Source organism: Pseudophryne corroboree, unplaced genomic scaffold (genome assembly GCF_028390025.1).
Source record: "Pseudophryne corroboree isolate aPseCor3 unplaced genomic scaffold, aPseCor3.hap2 scaffold_207, whole genome shotgun sequence".
Taxonomy (NCBI): domain Eukaryota; kingdom Metazoa; phylum Chordata; class Amphibia; order Anura; family Myobatrachidae; genus Pseudophryne; species Pseudophryne corroboree.
In genome coordinates, this window is record NW_026968711.1 from 172,378 (window position 1) to 191,291 (window position 18,914).

The following is an 18,914-nucleotide window of genomic DNA, read 5'->3' on the forward strand; positions in this document are numbered from 1 at the left end:
GGATTACTTTAATTAACAAAAAAAAATGCATATAGCAGAGGATAGTTTCAATCTGCCTACCTCTGGGTTATGGACCCAGCATGCTTCCATTACAGTACTCTGCTGCACATGTAAGTGCAAGAGGTCCTGAAGCACTCACTTATCATGGGAAAGTACCAATGTGTTTCTTCATTGGTTGATGGAAGAAACATCTTACAAAAACTCTCCACATTATTGACTTTTTAAAATGTTTCTAGGAATCGTTCTAGATGAATGCTTATTAGCCTTTGTCAGTATGTACTTTTGCAAAGTGTAGCTGTGGCGCAATCAGTTAGTGTGTAAGGCTATTAACCAAAAGGTTGGTTATTCAATCCCACCCAGGGACTTAATTGACCTTGTTATCAGATTTTGGTGATCTTTAAGTAGACAAGTCAAAATTTCAAACCCCCTGTTATGGTGTAGGGTACCTGGCCTTCTCTGATGTAATCAGAGTTAGATTTGATTCAGTGATTTTATAAAAACAGCTAGGAAGCACAATTTGGCAGTGGGTTGCAGAGAAAAAGAAATATGCTGGCAGAAAAATCCAATTGAGTGATTAAACAGCTCTTCATTTTCTGGCTTTATTTTTATGCTAACTAATTTGTTCTCTGAAAAGTGTCCACAAAGCCAAGTATCTGATTAACATATTTGTAGGGATGGTTTTTCACCTATTACTAAATTAAACTTGCTTCATTGGAAAGGCAGCAAGATGCATCCTCATTTCAATATCTACTGAAATAATACAGGTTGACACCAGGAAACATTAACGCCACTGCATCCTTGCTGCTTTCTCATGTGGAAGTCTGTTTAATGTGAAAACAAGGTGATATCTAATTAGCACACAGGTAAGGAATTAAGAAAATCTTTATTTAAGGGTGAAGATGTTTCTCACAAAATCGTTGCCCCAATGCATCATTGAAATTCAAGCTGGAAAGATGATTTTAATATATCACTTGTACATTTTGTATTGCTCTTATGGTGACAATGTAGTTTGTTTTTGTCAATTACCATTTTAATAATAGGGTAAAGAAAATTAAGTGGATTTTTGAAAGAAAACAATACTGTCAATATACTATTAAAACAAATTAAAATGGTAAAAGTTATTGTACTTTAAGTAAAAATAAAAGCTAAAATATCAATCCCAGTTTTGGATTACTTTAATGAACAAAAAAAAAATTCATATAGCAAAGGATAGTTTCAATCTGCCTACCTCTGGGTTATGGGCCCAGCATGCTTCCATTGCAGTACTCTGCTGCACATGTAAGTGCAAGAGATCCTGAAGCACTCACTCATCATGCGAAAGTACCAATGTGTTTCTTCATTGGTTGCTGGAAGAAACATCTTACAAAAACTCTCCAGATTATTGACTTTTTAAAGTTTTTCTAGGAAACGTTCTAGATGAATGCTTATTAGTCTTTGTCAGTATGTGCTTTTTGCAAAGTGTCTCTGTGGCGCAATCGGTTAGTGTGTTCAGCTATTTATCAAAAGGTTGGTGGTTCAATCCCACCCAGGGACGTAATTGACCTTGTGATCAGATTTTGGTGATATTTAAGTAGACAAGTCAAAATTGCAAACCCCCTCTTATGGTATAGGGTACCAGGCCTTCTCTGATGTAATCAGAGTTAGATTTGATTAAGTGATTTTATAAAAAAACAGCTAGGAAGCACAATTTAGCAGTGGGTTGCAGAGAAAAAGAAAAATGCTGGCAGAAAAATCCAATTGAGTGATTAAACAGCTCTTCATTTTCTGGCTTTATTTTTATGATTACAAATTTGTTCTCTGAAAAGTGTCCACAAAGCCAAGTATCTGATTAACATCTTTGTAGGGATGGTTTTTCACCTATTACTAAATTAAACTTGCTTCATTGGAAAGGCAGCAAGATGCATCCTCATTTCAATATCTACGGAAATAATACAGGTTGACACCAGGAAACATTAACGCCACTGCATATTTGCTGTTTTCGCATGTGAAAGTCTGTTTAATGTGAAAACAAGGTGATATCTAATTAGCACACATGTAAGGAATTAAGAAAATCTTTATTTAAGGGTGAAGGTGTTTCTCACAAAATCGTTGCCCCAATGCATCATTGAAATTCAAGCTGGAAAGATGATTTTAATATATCACTTGTACATTTTGTATTGCTCTTCTGGTGACAATGTAGTTTGTTTTTGTCAATTACCATTTTAATAATAGGGTAAAGAAAATTAAGTGGATTTTTGAAAGAAAACAATACTGTCAATATACTATTAAAACAAATTAAAATGGTAAAAGTTATTGTACTTTAAGTAAAAATAAAAGAGCAAAAATATCAATCCCAGTTTTGGATTACTTTAATTAACAAAAAAAAATGCATATAGCAGAGGATAGTTTCAATCTGCCTACCTCTGGGTTATGGGCCCAGCATTTTTCCATTGCAGTACTCTGCTGCACATGTAAGTGCAAGAGCTCCTGAAGCACTCACTCATCATGGGAAAGTACCAATGTGTTTCTTCGTTGGTTGATGGAAGAAACATCTTACAAAAACTCTCCAGATTATTGACTTTTTAAAGTTTTTCTAGGAAACGTTCTAGATGAATGCTTATTAGCCTTTGTCAGTATGTACGTTTGTAAAGTGTCTCTGTGGCGCAATCTGTTAGTGTGTTTGGTTATTAATCAAAGGGTTGGTGGTTCAATCCCACACAGGGATGTAATTGACCTTGTTATCAGATTTTGGTGATCTTTAAGTAGACAAGTCAAAATTTCAAACCCCCTTCTTATGGTGTAGGGTACCTGGCCTACTCTGATGTAATCAGAGTTAGATTTGAATAAGTGATTTTATAAAAAAAACAGCTAGGAAGCACAATTTAGCAGTGGGTTGCAGAGAAAAAGAAATATGCTGGCAGAAAAATCCAATTGAGTGATTAAACAGCTCTTCATTTTCTGGCTTTATTTTTATGCTAACGAATTTGTTCTCTGAAAAGTGTCCACAAAGCCAAGTATCTGATTAACATATTTGTAGGGATGGTTTTTCACCTATTACTAAATTAAACTTGCTTCATTGGAAAGGCAGCAAGATGCATCCTCATTTCAATATCTACTGAAATAATACAGGTTGACACCAGGAAACATTAACGCCACTGCATCCTTGCTGCTTTCTCATGTGGAAGTCTGTTTAATGTGAAAACAAGGTGATATCTAATTAGCACACAGGTAAGGAATTAAGAAAATCTTTATTTAAGGGTGAAGATGTTTCTCACAAAATCGTTGCCCCAATGCATCATTGAAATTCAAGCTGGAAAGATGATTTTAATATATCCCTTGTACATTTTGTATTGCTCTTCTGGTGACAATGTAGTTTGTTTTTGTCAATTACCATTTTAATAATCGGGTAAAGAAAATTAATTGGATTTTTGAAAGAAAACAATACTGTCAATATACTATTAAAACAAATTAAAATGGTAAAAGTTATTGTACTTTAAGTAAAAATAAAAGCTAAAATATCAATCCCAGTTTTGGATTACTTTAATGAACAAAAAAAAAAATGCATATAGCAAAGGATAGTTTCAATCTGCCTACCTCTGGGTTATGGGCCCAGCATGCTTCCATTGCAGTACTCTGCTGCACATGTAAGTGCAAGAGATCCTGAAGCACTCACTCATCATGCGAAAGTACCAATGTGTTTCTTCATTGGTTGCTGGAAGAAACATCTTACAAAAACTCTCCAGATTATTGACTTTTTAAAGTTTTTCTAGGAAACGTTCTAGATGAATGCTTATTAGTCTTTGTCAGTATGGACTTTTCGCAAAGTGTCTCTGTGGCGCAATCGGTTAGTGTGTTCAGCTATTAATCAAAAGGTTGGTGGTTCAATCCCATCCAGGGACGTAATTGACCTTGTGATCAGATTTTGGTAATATTTAAGTAGACAAGTCAAAATTGCAAACCCCCTCTTATGGTGTAGGGTACCTGGCCTTCTCTGATGTAATCAGAGTTAGATTTGATTAAGTGATTTTATAAAAAAACAGCTAGGAAGCACAATTTAGCAGTGGGTTGCAGAGAAAAAGAAAAATGCTGGCAGAAAAATCCAATTGAGTGATTAAACAGCTCTTCATTTTCTGGCTTTATTTTTATGATAACAAATTTGTTCTCTGAAAAGTGTCCACAAAGCCAAGTATCTGATTAACATCTTTGTAGGGATGGTTTTTCACCTATTACTAAATTAAACTTGCTTCATTGGAAAGGCAGCAAGATGCATCCTCATTTCAATATCTACGGAAATAATACAGGTTGACACCATGAAACATTAACGCCACTGCATCTTTGCTGTTTTCTCATGTGGAAGTCTGTTTAATGTGAAAACAAGGTGATATCTAATTAGCACACAGGTAAGGAATTAAGAACATCTTTATTTAAGGGTGAAGATGTTTCTCACAAAATCGTTGCCCCAATGCATCATTGAAATTCAAGCTGGAAAGATGATTTTAATATATCACTTGTACATTTTGTATTGCTCTTCTGGTGACAATGTAGTTTGTTTTTGTCAATTACCATTTTAATAATCGGGTAAAGAAAATTAATAGGATTTTTGAAAGAAAACAATACTGTCAATATACTATTAAAACAAATTAAAATGGTAAAAGTTATTGTACTTTAAGTAAAAATAAAAGAGCAAAAATATCAATCCCAGTTTTGGATTACTTTAATTAACAAAAAAAATGCATATAGCAGAGGATAGTTTCAATCTGCCTACCTCTGGGTTATGGACCCAGCATGCTTCCATTACAGTACTCTGCTGCACATGTAAGTGCAAGAGATCCTGAAGCACTCACTCATCATGGGAAAGTACCAATGTGTTTCTTCATTGGTTGATGGAAGAAACATCTTACAAAAACTCTCCACATTATTGACTTTTTAAAATGTTTCTAGGAATCGTTCTAGATGAATGCTTATTAGCCTTTGTCAGTATGTTCTTTTGAAAAGTGTCGCTGTGGCGCAATCAGTTAGTGTGTAAGGCTATTAACCAAAAGGTTGGTGGTTCAATCCCACCAAGGGACTTAATTGACCTTGTTATCAGATTTTGGTGATCTTTAAGTAGACAAGTCAAAATTTCAAACCCCCTGTTATGGTGTAGGGTACCTGGCCTTCTCTAATGTAATCAGAGTTAGATTTGATTCAGTGATTTTATAAAAACAGCTAGGAAGAACAATTTAGCAGTGGGTTGCAGAGAAAAAGAAATATGCTGGCAGAAAAATCCAATTGAGTGATTAAACAGCTCTTCATTTTCTGGCTTTATTTTTATACTAACAAATTTGTTCTCTGAAAAGTGTCCACAAAGCCAAGTCTCTGATTAACACCTTTGTAGGGATGGTTTTTCACCTATTACTAAATTAAACTTGCTTCATTGGAAAGGCAGCAAGATGCATCTTCATTTCAATGTCTACTGAAATAATACAGGTTGACACCAGGAAACATTAACGCCACTGCATCCTTGCTGCTTTCGCATGTGGAAGTCTGTTTAATGTGAAAACAAGGTGATATCTAATTAGCACACAGGTAAGGAATTAAGAAAATCTTTATTTAAGGGTGAAGATGTTTCTCACAAAATCGTTGCCCCAATGCATCATTGAAATTCAAGCTGGAAAGATGATTTTAATATATCACTTGTACATTTTGTATTGCTCTTCTGGTGACAATGTAGTTTGTTTTTGTCAATTACCATTTTAATAATCGGGTAAAGAAAATTAAGTGGATTTTTGAAAGAAAACAATACTGTCAATATACTATTAAAACAAATTAAAATGGTAAAAGTTATTGTACTTTAAGTAAAAATAAAAGAGCAAAAATATCAATCCCAGTTTTGGATTACTTTAATTAACAAAAAAAAATGCATATAGCAGAGGATAGTTTCAATCTGCCTACCTCTGGGTTATGGACCCAGCATGCTTCCATTACAGTACTCTGCTGCACATGTAAGTGCAAGAGGTCCTGAAGCACTCACTTATCATGGGAAAGTACCAATGTGTTTCTTCATTGGTTGATGGAAGAAACATCTTACAAAAACTCTCCACATTATTGACTTTTTAAAATGTTTCTAGGAATCGTTCTAGATGAATGCTTATTAGCCTTTGTCAGTATGTACTTTTGCAAAGTGTAGCTGTGGCGCAATCAGTTAGTGTGTAAGGCTATTAACCAAAAGGTTGGTTGTTCAATCCCACCCAGGGACTTAATTGACCTTGTTATCAGATTTTGGTGATCTTTAAGTAGACAAGTCAAAATTTCAAACCCCCTGTTATGGTGTAGGGTACCTGGCCTTCTCTGATGTAATCAGAGTTAGATTTGATTCAGTGATTTTATAAAAACAGCTAGGAAGCTCAATTTGGCAGTGGGTTGCAGAGAAAAAGAAATATGCTGGCAGAAAAATCCAATTGAGTGATTAAACAGCTCTACATTTTCTGGCTTTATTTTTATGCTAACTAATTTGTTCTCTGAAAAGTGTCCACAAAGCCAAGTATCTGATTAACATATTTGTAGGGATGGTTTTTCACCTATTACTAAATTAAACTTGCTTCATTGGAAAGGCAGCAAGATGCATCCTCATTTCAATATCTACTGAAATAATACAGGTTGACACCAGGAAACATTAACGCCACTGCATCCTTGCTGCTTTCTCATGTGGAAGTCTGTTTAATGTGAAAACAAGGTGATATCTAATTAGCACACAGGTAAGGAATTAAGAAAATCTTTATTTAAGGGTGAAGATGTTTCTCACAAAATCGTTGCCCCAATGCATCATTGAAATTCAAGCTGGAAAGATGATTTTAATATATCACTTGTACATTTTGTATTGCTCTTATGGTGACAATGTAGTTTGTTTTTGTCAATTACCATTTTAATAATAGGGTAAAGAAAATTAAGTGGATTTTTGAAAGAAAACAATACTGTCAATATACTATTAAAACAAATTAAAATGGTAAAAGTTATTGTACTTTAAGTAAAAATAAAAGCTAAAATATCAATCCCAGTTTTGGATTACTTTAATGAACAAAAAAAAAAATCATATAGCAAAGGATAGTTTCAATCTGCCTACCTCTGGGTTATGGGCCCAGCATGCTTCCATTGCAGTACTCTGCTGCACATGTAAGTGCAAGAGATCCTGAAGCACTCACTCATCATGCGAAAGTACCAATGTGTTTCTTCATTGGTTGCTGGAAGAAACATCTTACAAAAACTCTCCAGATTATTGACTTTTTAAAGTTTTTCTAGGAAACGTTCTAGATGAATGCTTATTAGTCTTTGTCAGTATGTGATTTTTGCAAAGTGTCTCTGTGGCGCAATCGGTTAGTGTGTTCAGCTATTTATCAAAAGGTTGGTGGTTCAATCCCACCCAGGGACGTAATTGACCTTGTGATCAGATTTTGGTGATATTTAAGTAGACAAGTCAAAATTGCAAACCCCCTCTTATGGTATAGGGTACCTGGCCTTCTCTGATGTAATCAGAGTTAGATTTGATTAAGTGATTTTATAAAAAAACAGCTAGGAAGCACAATTTAGCAGTGGGTTGCAGAGAAAAAGAAAAATGCTGGCAGAAAAATCCAATTGAGTGATTAAACAGCTCTTCATTTTCTGGCTTTATTTTTATGATTACAAATTTGTTCTCTGAAAAGTGTCCACAAAGCCAAGTATCTGATTAACATCTTTGTAGGGATGGTTTTTCACCTATTACTAAATTAAACTTGTTTCATTGGAAAGGCAGCAAGATGCATCCTCATTTCAATATCTACGGAAATAATACAGGTTGACACCAGGAAACATTAACGCCACTGCATATTTGCTGTTTTCTCATGTGGAAGTCTGTTTAATGTGAAAACAAGGTGATATCTAATTAGCACACAGGTAAGGAATTAAGAAAATCTTTATTTAAGGGTGAAGATGTTTCTCACAAAATCGTTGCCCCAATGCATCATTGAAATTCAAGCTGGAAAGATGATTTTAATATATCACTTGTACATTTTGTATTGCTCTTCTGGTGACAATGTAGTTTGTTTTTGTCAATTACCATTTTAATAATCGGGTAAAGAAAATTAATTGGATTTTTGAAAGAAAACAATACTGTCAATATACTATTAAAACAAATTAAAATGGTAAAAGTTATTGTACTTTAAGTAAAAATAAAAGAGCAAAAATATCAATCCCAGTTTTGGATTACTTTAATTAACAAAAAAAAATGCATATAGCAGAGGATAGTTTCAATCTGCCTACCTCTGGGTTATGGACCCAGCATGCTTCCATTACAGTACTCTGCTGCACATGTAAGTGCAAAAGATCCTGAAGCACTCACTCATCATGGGAAAGTACCAATGTGTTTCTTCATTGGTTGATGGAAGAAACATCTTACAAAAACTCTCCACATTATTGACTTTTTAAAATGTTTCTAGGAATCGTTCTAGATGAATGCTTATTAGCCTTTGTCAGTATGTACTTTTGCAAAGTGTCGCTGTGGCGCAATCAGTTAGTGTGTAAGGCTATTAACCAAAAGGTTGGTGGTTCAATCCCACCCAGGGACTTAATTGACCTTGTTATCAGATTTTGGTGATCTTTAAGTAGACAAGTCAAAATTTCAAACCCCCTGTTATGGTGTAGGGTACCTGGCCTTCTCTGATGTAATCAGAGTTAGATTTGATTCAGTGATTTTATAAAAACAGCTAGGAAGCACAATTTAGCAGTGGGTTGCAGAGAAAAAGAAATATGCTGGCAGAAAAATCCAATTGAGTGATTAAACAGCTCTTCATTTTCTGGCTTTATTTTTATGCTAACAAATTTGTGCTCTGAAAAGTGTCCACAAAGCCAAGTATCTGATTAACACCTTTGTAGGGATGGTTTTTCACCTATTATTAAATTAAACTTGCTTCATTGGAAAGGCAGCAAGTGATGTCATCCAAGCAGTGGGTCAAAGTTGGCTTCAAACCTCGTCTGCTTATGAAAAGAGAAAAGGGGTATGCAGGGCATGGCGGCCTTTTGCGGTGCTTGGATGACCCCTAGTTCGCATTAAATAATGCAGTCGAGTTTCCCACATTTGGGGAAATCACAGGGGTGAGCATACCCAGAATGCAATGAATGAACCGCACCCTGGGAGAACAGTCTTCATGACCATGGTATCTCCTATGCAAAATAAGTATGATTTGGGATAGGGCTGGGGAGGGCCGCTGCTCAGGCACATCTCTGTCAAGTAAAGGAGATTCAACTGAGGCAGCACAAGGGAACTCTCATCTGGGGACAACAACTGCAGGGAGAACACATATTTTCAGATGAACATGGGAGGGCAGAAGGCTGCCTAATACTGAAGCACCCCCAAACAACAAACCAAATGCAACAACTAGTGCAAGCATTCCTGGGGGAAGGCCTGCAGCAGATGGATTTGCATATGGCGATGTCATCCAAGCAGTGGGTCAAAGTTGGCTTCAACCCTCGTCTGCATATGAAAAGAGAAAAGGGGCGTGCAGGGCATGGCGGCCTTTTGCGGCACTTGGATGACCCCTAGTTCGCATTAAACACCTCCACCCTCCGTCGGTGTGGGGCTCATGTTGGCTATGCCCCAGCCCCTGAAGGATTCAAGCTGATTTCTTGCAGCAGCTGGGCACTGTAACAGCTCCAGAGCTGCTCTGTAAGGCAAGTAAAAGGGTGTGGGCCCTGCAGCACTACCTGTAGTTCGCATTGTGCGAGACCCCTAGTTCGCATTAAACACCCCCACCCTCCTTCGGTGTGGGGCTCATGTTGGCCATGCCCCAGCCCCTGAAGCATTCACGCTGATTTCTTGCAGCAGCTGGGCACTGTAACAGCTCAAGAGCTGCTCTATAAGGCAAGTAAAAGGGTGTGGGCCCTGCAGCACTACCTGTAGTTTGCATTGTGCATTGGAAGGCACAAAGTAAGCAGACGGGAGGAGAAGTCAGGATAGTGCACAAGGGTATAGACGGGAGGGGCTCAAGAAAAAAGAAGTGGAAACAGACAGCAAACTAGGCTTCCAATGCACAATGCAAACTACAGGTAGTGCTGCAGGGCCCACACCCTTTTACTTGCCTTACAGAGCAGCTCTGGAGCTGTTTAATCACTCAATTGGATTTTTCTGCCAGCATAATTTTTCTCTTACGTCCTAGAGGATGCTGGGGACTCCGTAAGGATAGACGGGCTCCGCAGGAGACATGGGCACTTTAAGAAAGACTTTAGATCTGGGTGTGCACTGGCTCCTCCCTCTATGCCCCTCCTCCAGACCTCAGTTTACTACTGTGCCCAGAGGAGACTGGGTGCTTTTCAGGGAGCTCTCCTGAGTTTCCTGACAGAAAGTATATTTGTTAGATTTTTTTATTTTCAGGGAGCCTGCTGGCAACAGACTCCCTGCATCGAGGGGCGGAGGGGAGAGATGCACACCTACTTCTGTGAGTTGATAGGCTCTGCTTCTTAGGCTACTGTACAGCATTAGCTCCAGAGGGATCGGTACGCAGGTCTCACCCTCGCCGTCCATCCCAGAGCCGCGCCGCCGTCCCCCTCGCAGAGCCGGAAGATAGAAGCCGGGTGAGTATGAGAAGAAAAGAAGACTTCAGAGGCGGCGGAAGACTTCATGATCTTCACTGAGGTAACGCACAGCAGTAAAGCTGTGCTCCATTGCTCCAATACACCTCACACACGGCAGTCAGTGTAAGGGTGAAGGGCGCAGGGGGGACGCCCTGGGCAGCAATATAGACCTCTCTTTGGCAAAATAAATATATATGCAGCTAGGCACTGTATATATATATAAGAGCCCCCGCCATTTTTTTACTATATTTGAGCGGGACAGAAGCCCGTCGCTGAGGGGGTGGGGCTTCTCCCTCAGCACTCACCAGCGCCATTTTCTCCACAGCACCGCTGAGGGGAAGCTCCACGGACTCTCCCCTGCTTATACCACGGTAGAAAGAGGGTCTTAAAGAAGAGGGGGGCACATAATTAGGCGCATATATATATGGAAATACAGCGCTACTGGGTAAACATAAAATTATTGTGTTTTTTTCCTGGGTCATATAGCGCTGGGGTGTGTGCTGGCATACTCTCTCTCTCTGTCTCTCCAAAGGGCCTTGTTGGGGAACTGTCCTCAGATAAGAGGATTCCCTGAGTGTATGGTGTGTCGGTACACGTGTGTCGACATGTCTGAGGTAGAAGGCTCTCCTAGAGAGGAGCAGGAGCAAATTAATGTGGTGTCTCCATCGACAACGCCGACACCTGACTGGATGGCTATGTGGAATGTTTTAAGTGCTAATGTAAACTTATTACACAAGAGATTAGACAAAGCTGAAGCTAGGGAACAGTCAGGGAGTCAACCCATGCCTGTCCCTATGTCGCAGGGACCTTCGGGGTCTCAAAAGCGCCCACTATCCCAAATAGTTGACACAGATACCGACACAGATTCTGACTCCAGTGTTGACTACGATGATGCAAAGTTACAGCCAAAATTGGCTAAATGTATTCGATATATGATTATTGCAATAAAAGATGTTTTGCACATCACAGAGTCCCCTGTCCCTGACACGAGGGTACACATGTATAAGGGAAAGAAACCTGAGATAACCTTTCCCCCCTCACATGAGTTGAACGAATTATGTGAAAAAGCTTGGGAATCTCCAGACAAAAAGCTGCAGATTCCCAAAAGGATTCTTATGGCGTATCCTTTCCCGCCAATGGACAGGATACGGTGGGAATCCTCCCCTAGGGTGGATAAAGCATTGACACGCTTATCCAAAAAGGTAGCGCTGCCATCCCAGGATACGGCTACCATCAGGGACCCTGCTGACCGCAAGCAGGAGGTTACCCTAAAGTCCATTTACACACATTCTGGTACCTTACTCAGACCGGCAATTGCGTCGGCCGGGGTTGTAGCGCGGTGGCAGCATGGACAGATACCTTATCAGCAGAGATTGAGACCCTAGATAAGGATGCTATGTTATTGACCATAGGGCATATAAAAGATGCTGTCCTATATATGAGAGATGCTCAAAGTGACATTAGTCTACTGGGTTCTAGAATAAACGCTATGTCGATTTCTGCTAGACGAGTCCTATGGACCCGGCAATGGACAGGTGATGCCGACTCAAAAAGGCATATGGAGGTTTTACCTTACAGGGGTGAGGAATTGTTTGGGAAAGGTCTCTCGGACCTAGTCTCCACAGCTACAGCTGGTAAATCAAATTTTTTGCCTTATATTCCCTCACAGCCTAAGAAAGCACCACATTATCAAATGCAGTCCTTTCGATCACAGAGAAACAAGAAAGTACGAGGTGCGTCCTTTCTTGCCAGAGGTAAGGGCAGAGGGAAGAAGCTGCACAACACAGCTAGTTCCCAGGAACAGAAGTCCTCCCCGGCCTCTACAAAATCCACCGCATGACGCTGGGGCTCCGCTAAAGGAGTCCGCCCAGTTGAGGGCACGTCTTCGAGTTTTCAGCCACATCTGGGTTCATTCGCAGGTGGATCCCTAGGCAATAGAAATTGTTTCTCAGGGTTACAAGCTGAAATTCGAAGAGGTGCCTCCTCGCCGGTTTTTCAAATCGGCCCTACCATCTTCTCCCCAGGAAAGGGAGATAGTGTTAAATGCAATTCACAAATTGTATCTTCAACATATGCAGATGAGGGTTCCAGCCAACTTTGGCCCACTGCTTGGATGACATCACCGTATGTAAATCCGTCTTCTGCAGACCTTCTCCCAGGAATGCTTGTACTAGTTGTTGCATTTGGTTTGTTGTTTGGGCGTGCTTCAGTATTAGGCAGCCTTCTGCCCTCCCATGTTCATCTGAAAATATGTGTTCTCCCGGCAGTTGTTGTCCCCAGATGAGAGTTCCCTTGTGCTGCCTCAGTTGAATCTCCTTTACTTGACAGAGATGTGCCTGAGCAGCGGCCCTCCCCAGCCCTATCTCAAATCATACTTATTTTGCATAGGAGATACCATGGTCATAAAGATTGTTCTCCCAGGGTGAGGTTCATTCATTGCATTCTGGGTATGCTGACCCCTGTGATTTCCCCAAATGTGGGAAACTCAACTGCATTATTTGTGGTAGTGGGGCACTGTGTTTGTGTTTTCCTCTTGTCAGCTCTGGTAAAAGTCAGATTTCTTTGTCTCAGATCTTCCTCTAGCCTTGTTCTTCTTTCGAGAGTTCCATTGTGCTGCCTCAGTTTGATCTCCTTCACTTGACAGGGGGGTACCCGAGCAGCGACCCTCCCCAGCTCTAGCCCAACTCCTACATACCTGCCAGGTGAGATACTATGATCATGAAGGTGCTTCTCCCAGGGCAAGGCTCACCCATTGCACTCTGGGTGTGCTGCTCCTGCGATTTCCCCAAATGTGGGAAACTTGACTGCATAATTTGTGTTTCCCCTGGTCGGCTCTCGTATAATTCAGATCTCTTTGTCTCAGGTCTCTCTCCAGCCTAGTTTGCTGTCTGTTTCCACTTCTGTTTTCTTGAGCCGCTCCCTTCTATGCCCTTGCGCACTATCCTGACTTCTCCCGTCTGCTTACTTTGTGCCTTCCAACGCACAATGCGAACTACAGGTAGTGCTGCAGGGCCCACACCCTTTTACTTGCCGTACAGAGCAGCTCTGGAGCTGTTACAGTGCCCAGCTGCTGCAAGAAATCAGCTTGAATGCTTCAGGGGCTGGGGCATAGCCAACATGAGCCCCACACCGAAGGAGGGTGGAGGTATTTAATGCGAACTAGGGGTCATCCAAGCACCGCAAAAGGCCGCCATGCCCTGCATAACCCTTTTCTCTTTTCATATGCAGATGAGGGTTCCAGCCAACTTTGGCCCACTGCTTGGATGACATCACCATATGCAAATCCGTCTTCTGCAGACCTTCTCCCAGGAATGCTTTTACTAGTTGTTACATTTGGTTTGTTGTTTGGGGGTGCTTCAGTATTAGGCAGCCTTCTGCCCTCCCATGTTCATCTGAAAATATGTGTTCTCCCTGCAGTTGTTGTCCCCAGATGAGAGTTCCCTTGTGCTGCCTCAGTTGAATCTCCTTTACTTGACAGAGATGTGCCTGAGCAGCGGCCCTCCCCAGCCCTATCCCAAATCATACTTATTTTGCATAGGAGTTTCCATGGTCATGAAGATTGTTCTCCCAGGGTGAGGTTCATTCATTGCATTCTGGGTATGCTGACCCCTGTGATTTCCCCAAATGTGGGAAACTCGACTGCATTAATTGTGGTAGTGGGGGACTGTGTTTGTGCTTTCCTCTGGTCAGCTCTGGTAAAAGACAGATTTCTTTGTCTCAGATCTTCCTCTAGCCTTGTTCTTTTTTCGAGAGTTTCCTTGTGCTGCCTCAGTTGGATCTCCTTCACTTGACAGGGGGGTGCCCGAGCAGCGACCCTCCCCATCTCTAGCCCAACTCCTACTTACCTGCCAGGTGAGATACTATGATCATGAAGGTGCTTCTCCCAGGGCAAGGCTCACCCATTGCACTCTGGGTGTGCTGCTCCTACGATTTCCCCAAATGTGGGACACTTGACTGCATAATTTGTGTTTCCTCTAGTCGGCTACTCGTATAATTCAGATCTCTTTGTCTCAGGTCTCTCTCCAGCCTAGTTTGCTGTCTGTTTCCACTTCTCTTTTCTTGAGCCGCTGCCTTCTATGCCCTTGTGCACTCTCCTGACTTCTCCTGTCTGCTTACTTTGTGCCTTCCAACGCACAATGCAAACTACAGGTAGTGCTGCAGGGCCCACACCCTTTTACTTGCCTTTCAGAGCAGCTCTGGAGCTGTTACAGTGCCCAGCTGCTGCAAGAAATCAGCTTGAATGCTTCAGGGGCTGGGGCATAGCCAACATGAGCCCCACACCGACAGGGGGGGAAGATGTTTAATGCGAACTAAGGGTCATCCAAGCGCCGCAAAAGGCCGCCATGCCCTGCATACCCCTTTTCTCTTTTCATATGCAGATGAGGGTTCCAGCCAACTTTGGCCCACTGCTTGGATGACATCACCGTATGCAAATCCGTCTTCTGCAGACCTTCCCCCAGGAATGCTTGTACTAGTTGTTGCATTTGGTTTGTTGTTTGGGGTGCATTAGGCAGCCTTCTGCTCTCCCATGTTCATCTGAAAATATGTGTTCTCCCTGCAGTTGTTGTCCCCAGATGAGAGTTCCCTTGTGCTGCCTCAGTTGAATCTCCTTTACTTGACAGAGATGTGCCTGAGCAGCGGCCCTCCCCAGCCCTATCCCAAATCATACTTATTTTGCATAGGAGATACCATGGTCATGAAGATTGTTCTCCCAGGGTGAGGTTCATTCATTGCATTCTGGGTATGCTGACCCCTGTGATTTCCCCAAATGTGGGAAACTCGACTGCATTATTTGTGGTAGTGGGGGACTGTGTTTGTGCTTTCCTCTGGTCAGCTCTGGTAAAAGTCAGATTTCTTTGTCTCAGATCTTCCTCTAGCCTTGTTTTTTTTCGAGAGTTTCCTTGTGCTGCCTCAGTTGGATCTCCTTCACTTGACAGGGGGGTATCCGAGCAGCGACCCTCCCCAGCTCAAGCCCAACTCCTACTTACCTGCCAAGTGAGATACTATGATCAGGAAGGTGCTTCTACCAGGGCAAGGCTCACCCATTGCACTCTGGGTGTGCTGCTCCTACGATTTCCCCAAATGTGGGACACTTGACTGCATAATTTGTGTTTCCTCTGGTCGGCTACTCGTATAATTCAGATCTCTTTGTCTCAGGTCTCTCTCCAGCCTAGTTTGCTGTCTGTTTCCACTTCTCTTTTCTTGAGCCCCTGCCTTCTATGCCCTTGTGCACTCTCCTGACTTCTCCTGTCTGCTTACTTTGTGCCTTCCAACGCACAATGCAAACTACAGGTAGTGCTGCAGGGCCAACACCCTTTTACTTGCCTTACAGAGCAGCTCTGGAGCTGTTACAGTGCCCAGCTGCTGCAAGAAATCAGCTTGAATGCTTCAGGGGCTGGGGCATAGCCAACATGAGCAGCAAGATGCAGCACTGGACTATTAGTAATGTACTGTTGTATGCTGAGCACCACAATGCAGCACAAGACAATGAGCAGTGATACTGAGCACTGATGAGGATACTACAGAGAACTGACACTGAGCAGGAGAGACACACTACTAGTATTACTGAGCAGCAATAAGTAACCACTGATACTGGGCACTGATATTGAGATTTCCACTGAGAGAACATAGCCACGTCCTCTCCGCTCTCTCTTCAATGCACGAGTAAAAATGGCGGCAACGCGCAGCTCTTTATATGGAATCCGAATCTCGCGAGAATCCGACAGCGGGATGATGACATTTTCCCTTGTTCAGGTTTTCCGAGTCAGGCGGGAACAACCGAGCCTGCCTCGGACCAGTGTAAACCACGTGGAGTTCGTCGGGAATTCGGTTCTCGGAGAACCGAACCCGCTCCTCTATATATACTATATTACTATGTTACTGTAGTATACAGAACACCACAATGCAATGAGCAGTGATAGTGAGCACTGATGAGGATACTAGAACTGACACTGAGCAGCAAGATGCAGCACTGGACTATTAGTAATGTACTGTAGTATGCTGAGCACCACAATGCAGCACAAGACAATGAGCAGTGATACTGAGCACTGATGAGGATACTACTGAGAACTGACACTGAGCAGGAGAGACACACTACTAGTATTACTGAGCAGCAATAAGTAACCACTGATACTGAGCACTGATATTGAGATTTCCACTGAGAGAACATAGCCACGTCCTCTCCGCTCTCTCTTCAATGCACGAGTAAAAATGGCAGCAACGCGCAGCTCTTTATATGGAATCCGAATCTCACGAGAATCTGACAGCGGGATGATGACATTTTCCCTTGTTCAGGTTTTCCGAGTCAGGCAGGAACAACCGAGCCTGCCTCGGACCAATGTAAACCACGTGGAGTTCGTGGGGAATTCGGTTCTCGGAGAACCGAACCCGCTCCTCTCTACCTTATACCCATCAATTGTTTTTATTTTCAATCTAAGCCCCTGCAGTTTTCTGTAAGCATCTGCTTCGCTATGATGATCAACAAGTCACAAGGGCAAACACTCAGGGCTTGAGGCGTAGATCTTAGGACCAGCTGCTACAAGCATGGCAGAGGTGTCACTATCACTGGTGACACCCAGAGAGGTGGCGAGGGAGATTGTAATGCAGTGCGCGCAGATAAACAGCGCAATGGTAAAAAGGAGGCATGGTTTCATAGGTAGGGGCGTGGCCTGGTGGCCTGAATCTACATTTTGTTGCTCCGGGTGTCCCGGGGGTTGGGGGCTGCACCCGGGGACTAGTGTGTGAGCGGTGCTGGCTCCTGCACAGTGACAGGGCATGGCCACCCAGCATGACGCCTCCCTTCTTGACCATGCTGTAATTGCAGTCGCACTGCAGTTCAGCGTGATCATAAAAAATGGTGTAGGCTCCTGCTGGTGCAGACTGTAGAGAAAAGCTGCTGTGACCACGCCCCCTGTGTCTCCTCCGTTGCAGACCCCATTTTGAAGCCTTGCCCCCGGACTAAGAGAAAAGAATGCCCTTGCGCACTATCCTGACTTCTCCTCCCGTCTGCTTAATTTGTGCCTTCCAACGCACAATGCGAACAAGAGGTGGTGCTGCAGGGCCCACACCCTTTTACTTGCCTTACAGAACAGCTCTGGAGCTGTTACAGTGCCCAGCTGCTGCAAGAAATCAGCTTGAATGCATCAGGGGATGGGGCATGGCCAACATGAGCCCCACACCAAAGGAGGGTGGAGGTGTTTAATGCGAACTAGGGGTCATCCAAGCACTGCAAAAGGCCGCCATGCCCTGCATGCCCCTTTTCTCTTTTCATATGCAGATGAGGGTTCCAGTCAACTTTGGCCCACTGCTTGGATTTACATCACCGTATGCAAATCCGTCTGCTGCAGACCTTCCCCCAGGAGTGCTTGTACTAGTTGTTGCATATGGGCCCTCATTCCGAGTCGTTCGCTCTGTAAATTTCATCGCATCGCAGTGAAATTCTGCTTAGTACGCATGCGCAATATTCGCACTGCGACTGCGCCAAGTAATTTTACAATGAAGAAAGTATTTTTACTCACGGCTTTTTCTTCGCTCCGGCGATCGTAATGTGATTGACAGGAAATGGGTGTTACTGGGCGGAAACAGGCCGTTTTATGGGCGTGTGGGAAAAAACGCTACATTTTCCGGAAAAAACGCAGGAGTGGCCGGAGAAACGGGGGAGTGTCTGGGCGAACTCTGGGAGTGTTTGTGACGTCAAACCAGGAACGACAAGCACTGAACTGATCGCAGATGCCGTGTAAGTCTGAAGCTACTCTGAAACTGCTAAGTAGTTTGTAATCGCAATATTGCGAATACATCGGTCGCAATTTTAAGAAGCTAAGATTCACTCCCAGTAGGCGGCGGCTTAGCGTGTGTAACTCTGCTAAAATCGCCTTGCGAGCGATCAACTCGGAATGAGGGCCATGGTTTGATATTTGATGGTGCTTCAGTATTAGGCTGCCTTCCGCCCTCCCATGTTCATCTGAAAAGATGTGGTCTCCCTGCAGTTGTTGTCCCAAGATGAGAGTTCCCTTGTGCTGCCTCAGTTGAATCTCCTTTACTTGACAGAGATGTGCCTGAGCAGCGGCCCTCACCAGCCCTATCCCAAATCATACTTATTTTGCATAGGAGATACCATGGTCATGAAGATTGTTCTCCCAGGGTGAGGTTCATTCATTGCATTCTGGGTATGCTGACCCCTGTGATTTTCCCAAATGTGGGAAACTCGACTGCATTATTTGTGGTAGTGGCGGACTGTGTTTGTGCTTTCCTCTGGTCAGCTCTGGTAAAAGTCAGATTTCTTTGTCTCAGATCTTCCTCTAGCCTTGTTCTTCTTTCGAGAGTTCCCTGGTGCTGCTTCAGTTGGATCTCCTTCA

General features: G+C 42.6%; 7 non-coding genes and 1 pseudogene across 7 annotated transcripts; 7 read left to right on the forward strand and 1 right to left on the reverse strand.

Moving 5' to 3' along the window:
- Positions 1–8,991: 8,991 nt before the first annotated feature.
- On the reverse strand, positions 8,992–9,170 carry LOC135005999 (U1 spliceosomal RNA; annotated as a pseudogene).
- A 3,761-nt stretch (positions 9,171–12,931) lies between these two features.
- LOC135005651 (U1 spliceosomal RNA) lies at positions 12,932–13,095 on the forward strand. The gene has a single exon (XR_010206181.1). It is a non-coding gene; the product is annotated as a U1 spliceosomal RNA (small nuclear RNA).
- Positions 13,096–13,247: 152 nt separating this feature from the next.
- Positions 13,248–13,410, forward strand: LOC135005865 (U1 spliceosomal RNA). Its single transcript, XR_010206384.1, has one exon. It is a non-coding gene; the product is annotated as a U1 spliceosomal RNA (small nuclear RNA).
- A 671-nt stretch (positions 13,411–14,081) lies between these two features.
- LOC135005659 (U1 spliceosomal RNA) lies at positions 14,082–14,245 on the forward strand. Its single transcript, XR_010206189.1, has one exon. It is a non-coding gene; the product is annotated as a U1 spliceosomal RNA (small nuclear RNA).
- A 152-nt stretch (positions 14,246–14,397) lies between these two features.
- Positions 14,398–14,561, forward strand: LOC135005875 (U1 spliceosomal RNA). The gene has a single exon (XR_010206394.1). It is a non-coding gene; the product is annotated as a U1 spliceosomal RNA (small nuclear RNA).
- Positions 14,562–15,225: 664 nt separating this feature from the next.
- Positions 15,226–15,389, forward strand: LOC135005753 (U1 spliceosomal RNA). The gene has a single exon (XR_010206279.1). It is a non-coding gene; the product is annotated as a U1 spliceosomal RNA (small nuclear RNA).
- A 151-nt stretch (positions 15,390–15,540) lies between these two features.
- LOC135005977 (U1 spliceosomal RNA) lies at positions 15,541–15,704 on the forward strand. Its single transcript, XR_010206451.1, has one exon. It is a non-coding gene; the product is annotated as a U1 spliceosomal RNA (small nuclear RNA).
- Positions 15,705–18,649: 2,945 nt separating this feature from the next.
- Positions 18,650–18,813, forward strand: LOC135005646 (U1 spliceosomal RNA). Its single transcript, XR_010206176.1, has one exon. It is a non-coding gene; the product is annotated as a U1 spliceosomal RNA (small nuclear RNA).
- The last annotated feature ends 101 nt before the right edge of the window (positions 18,814–18,914 follow it).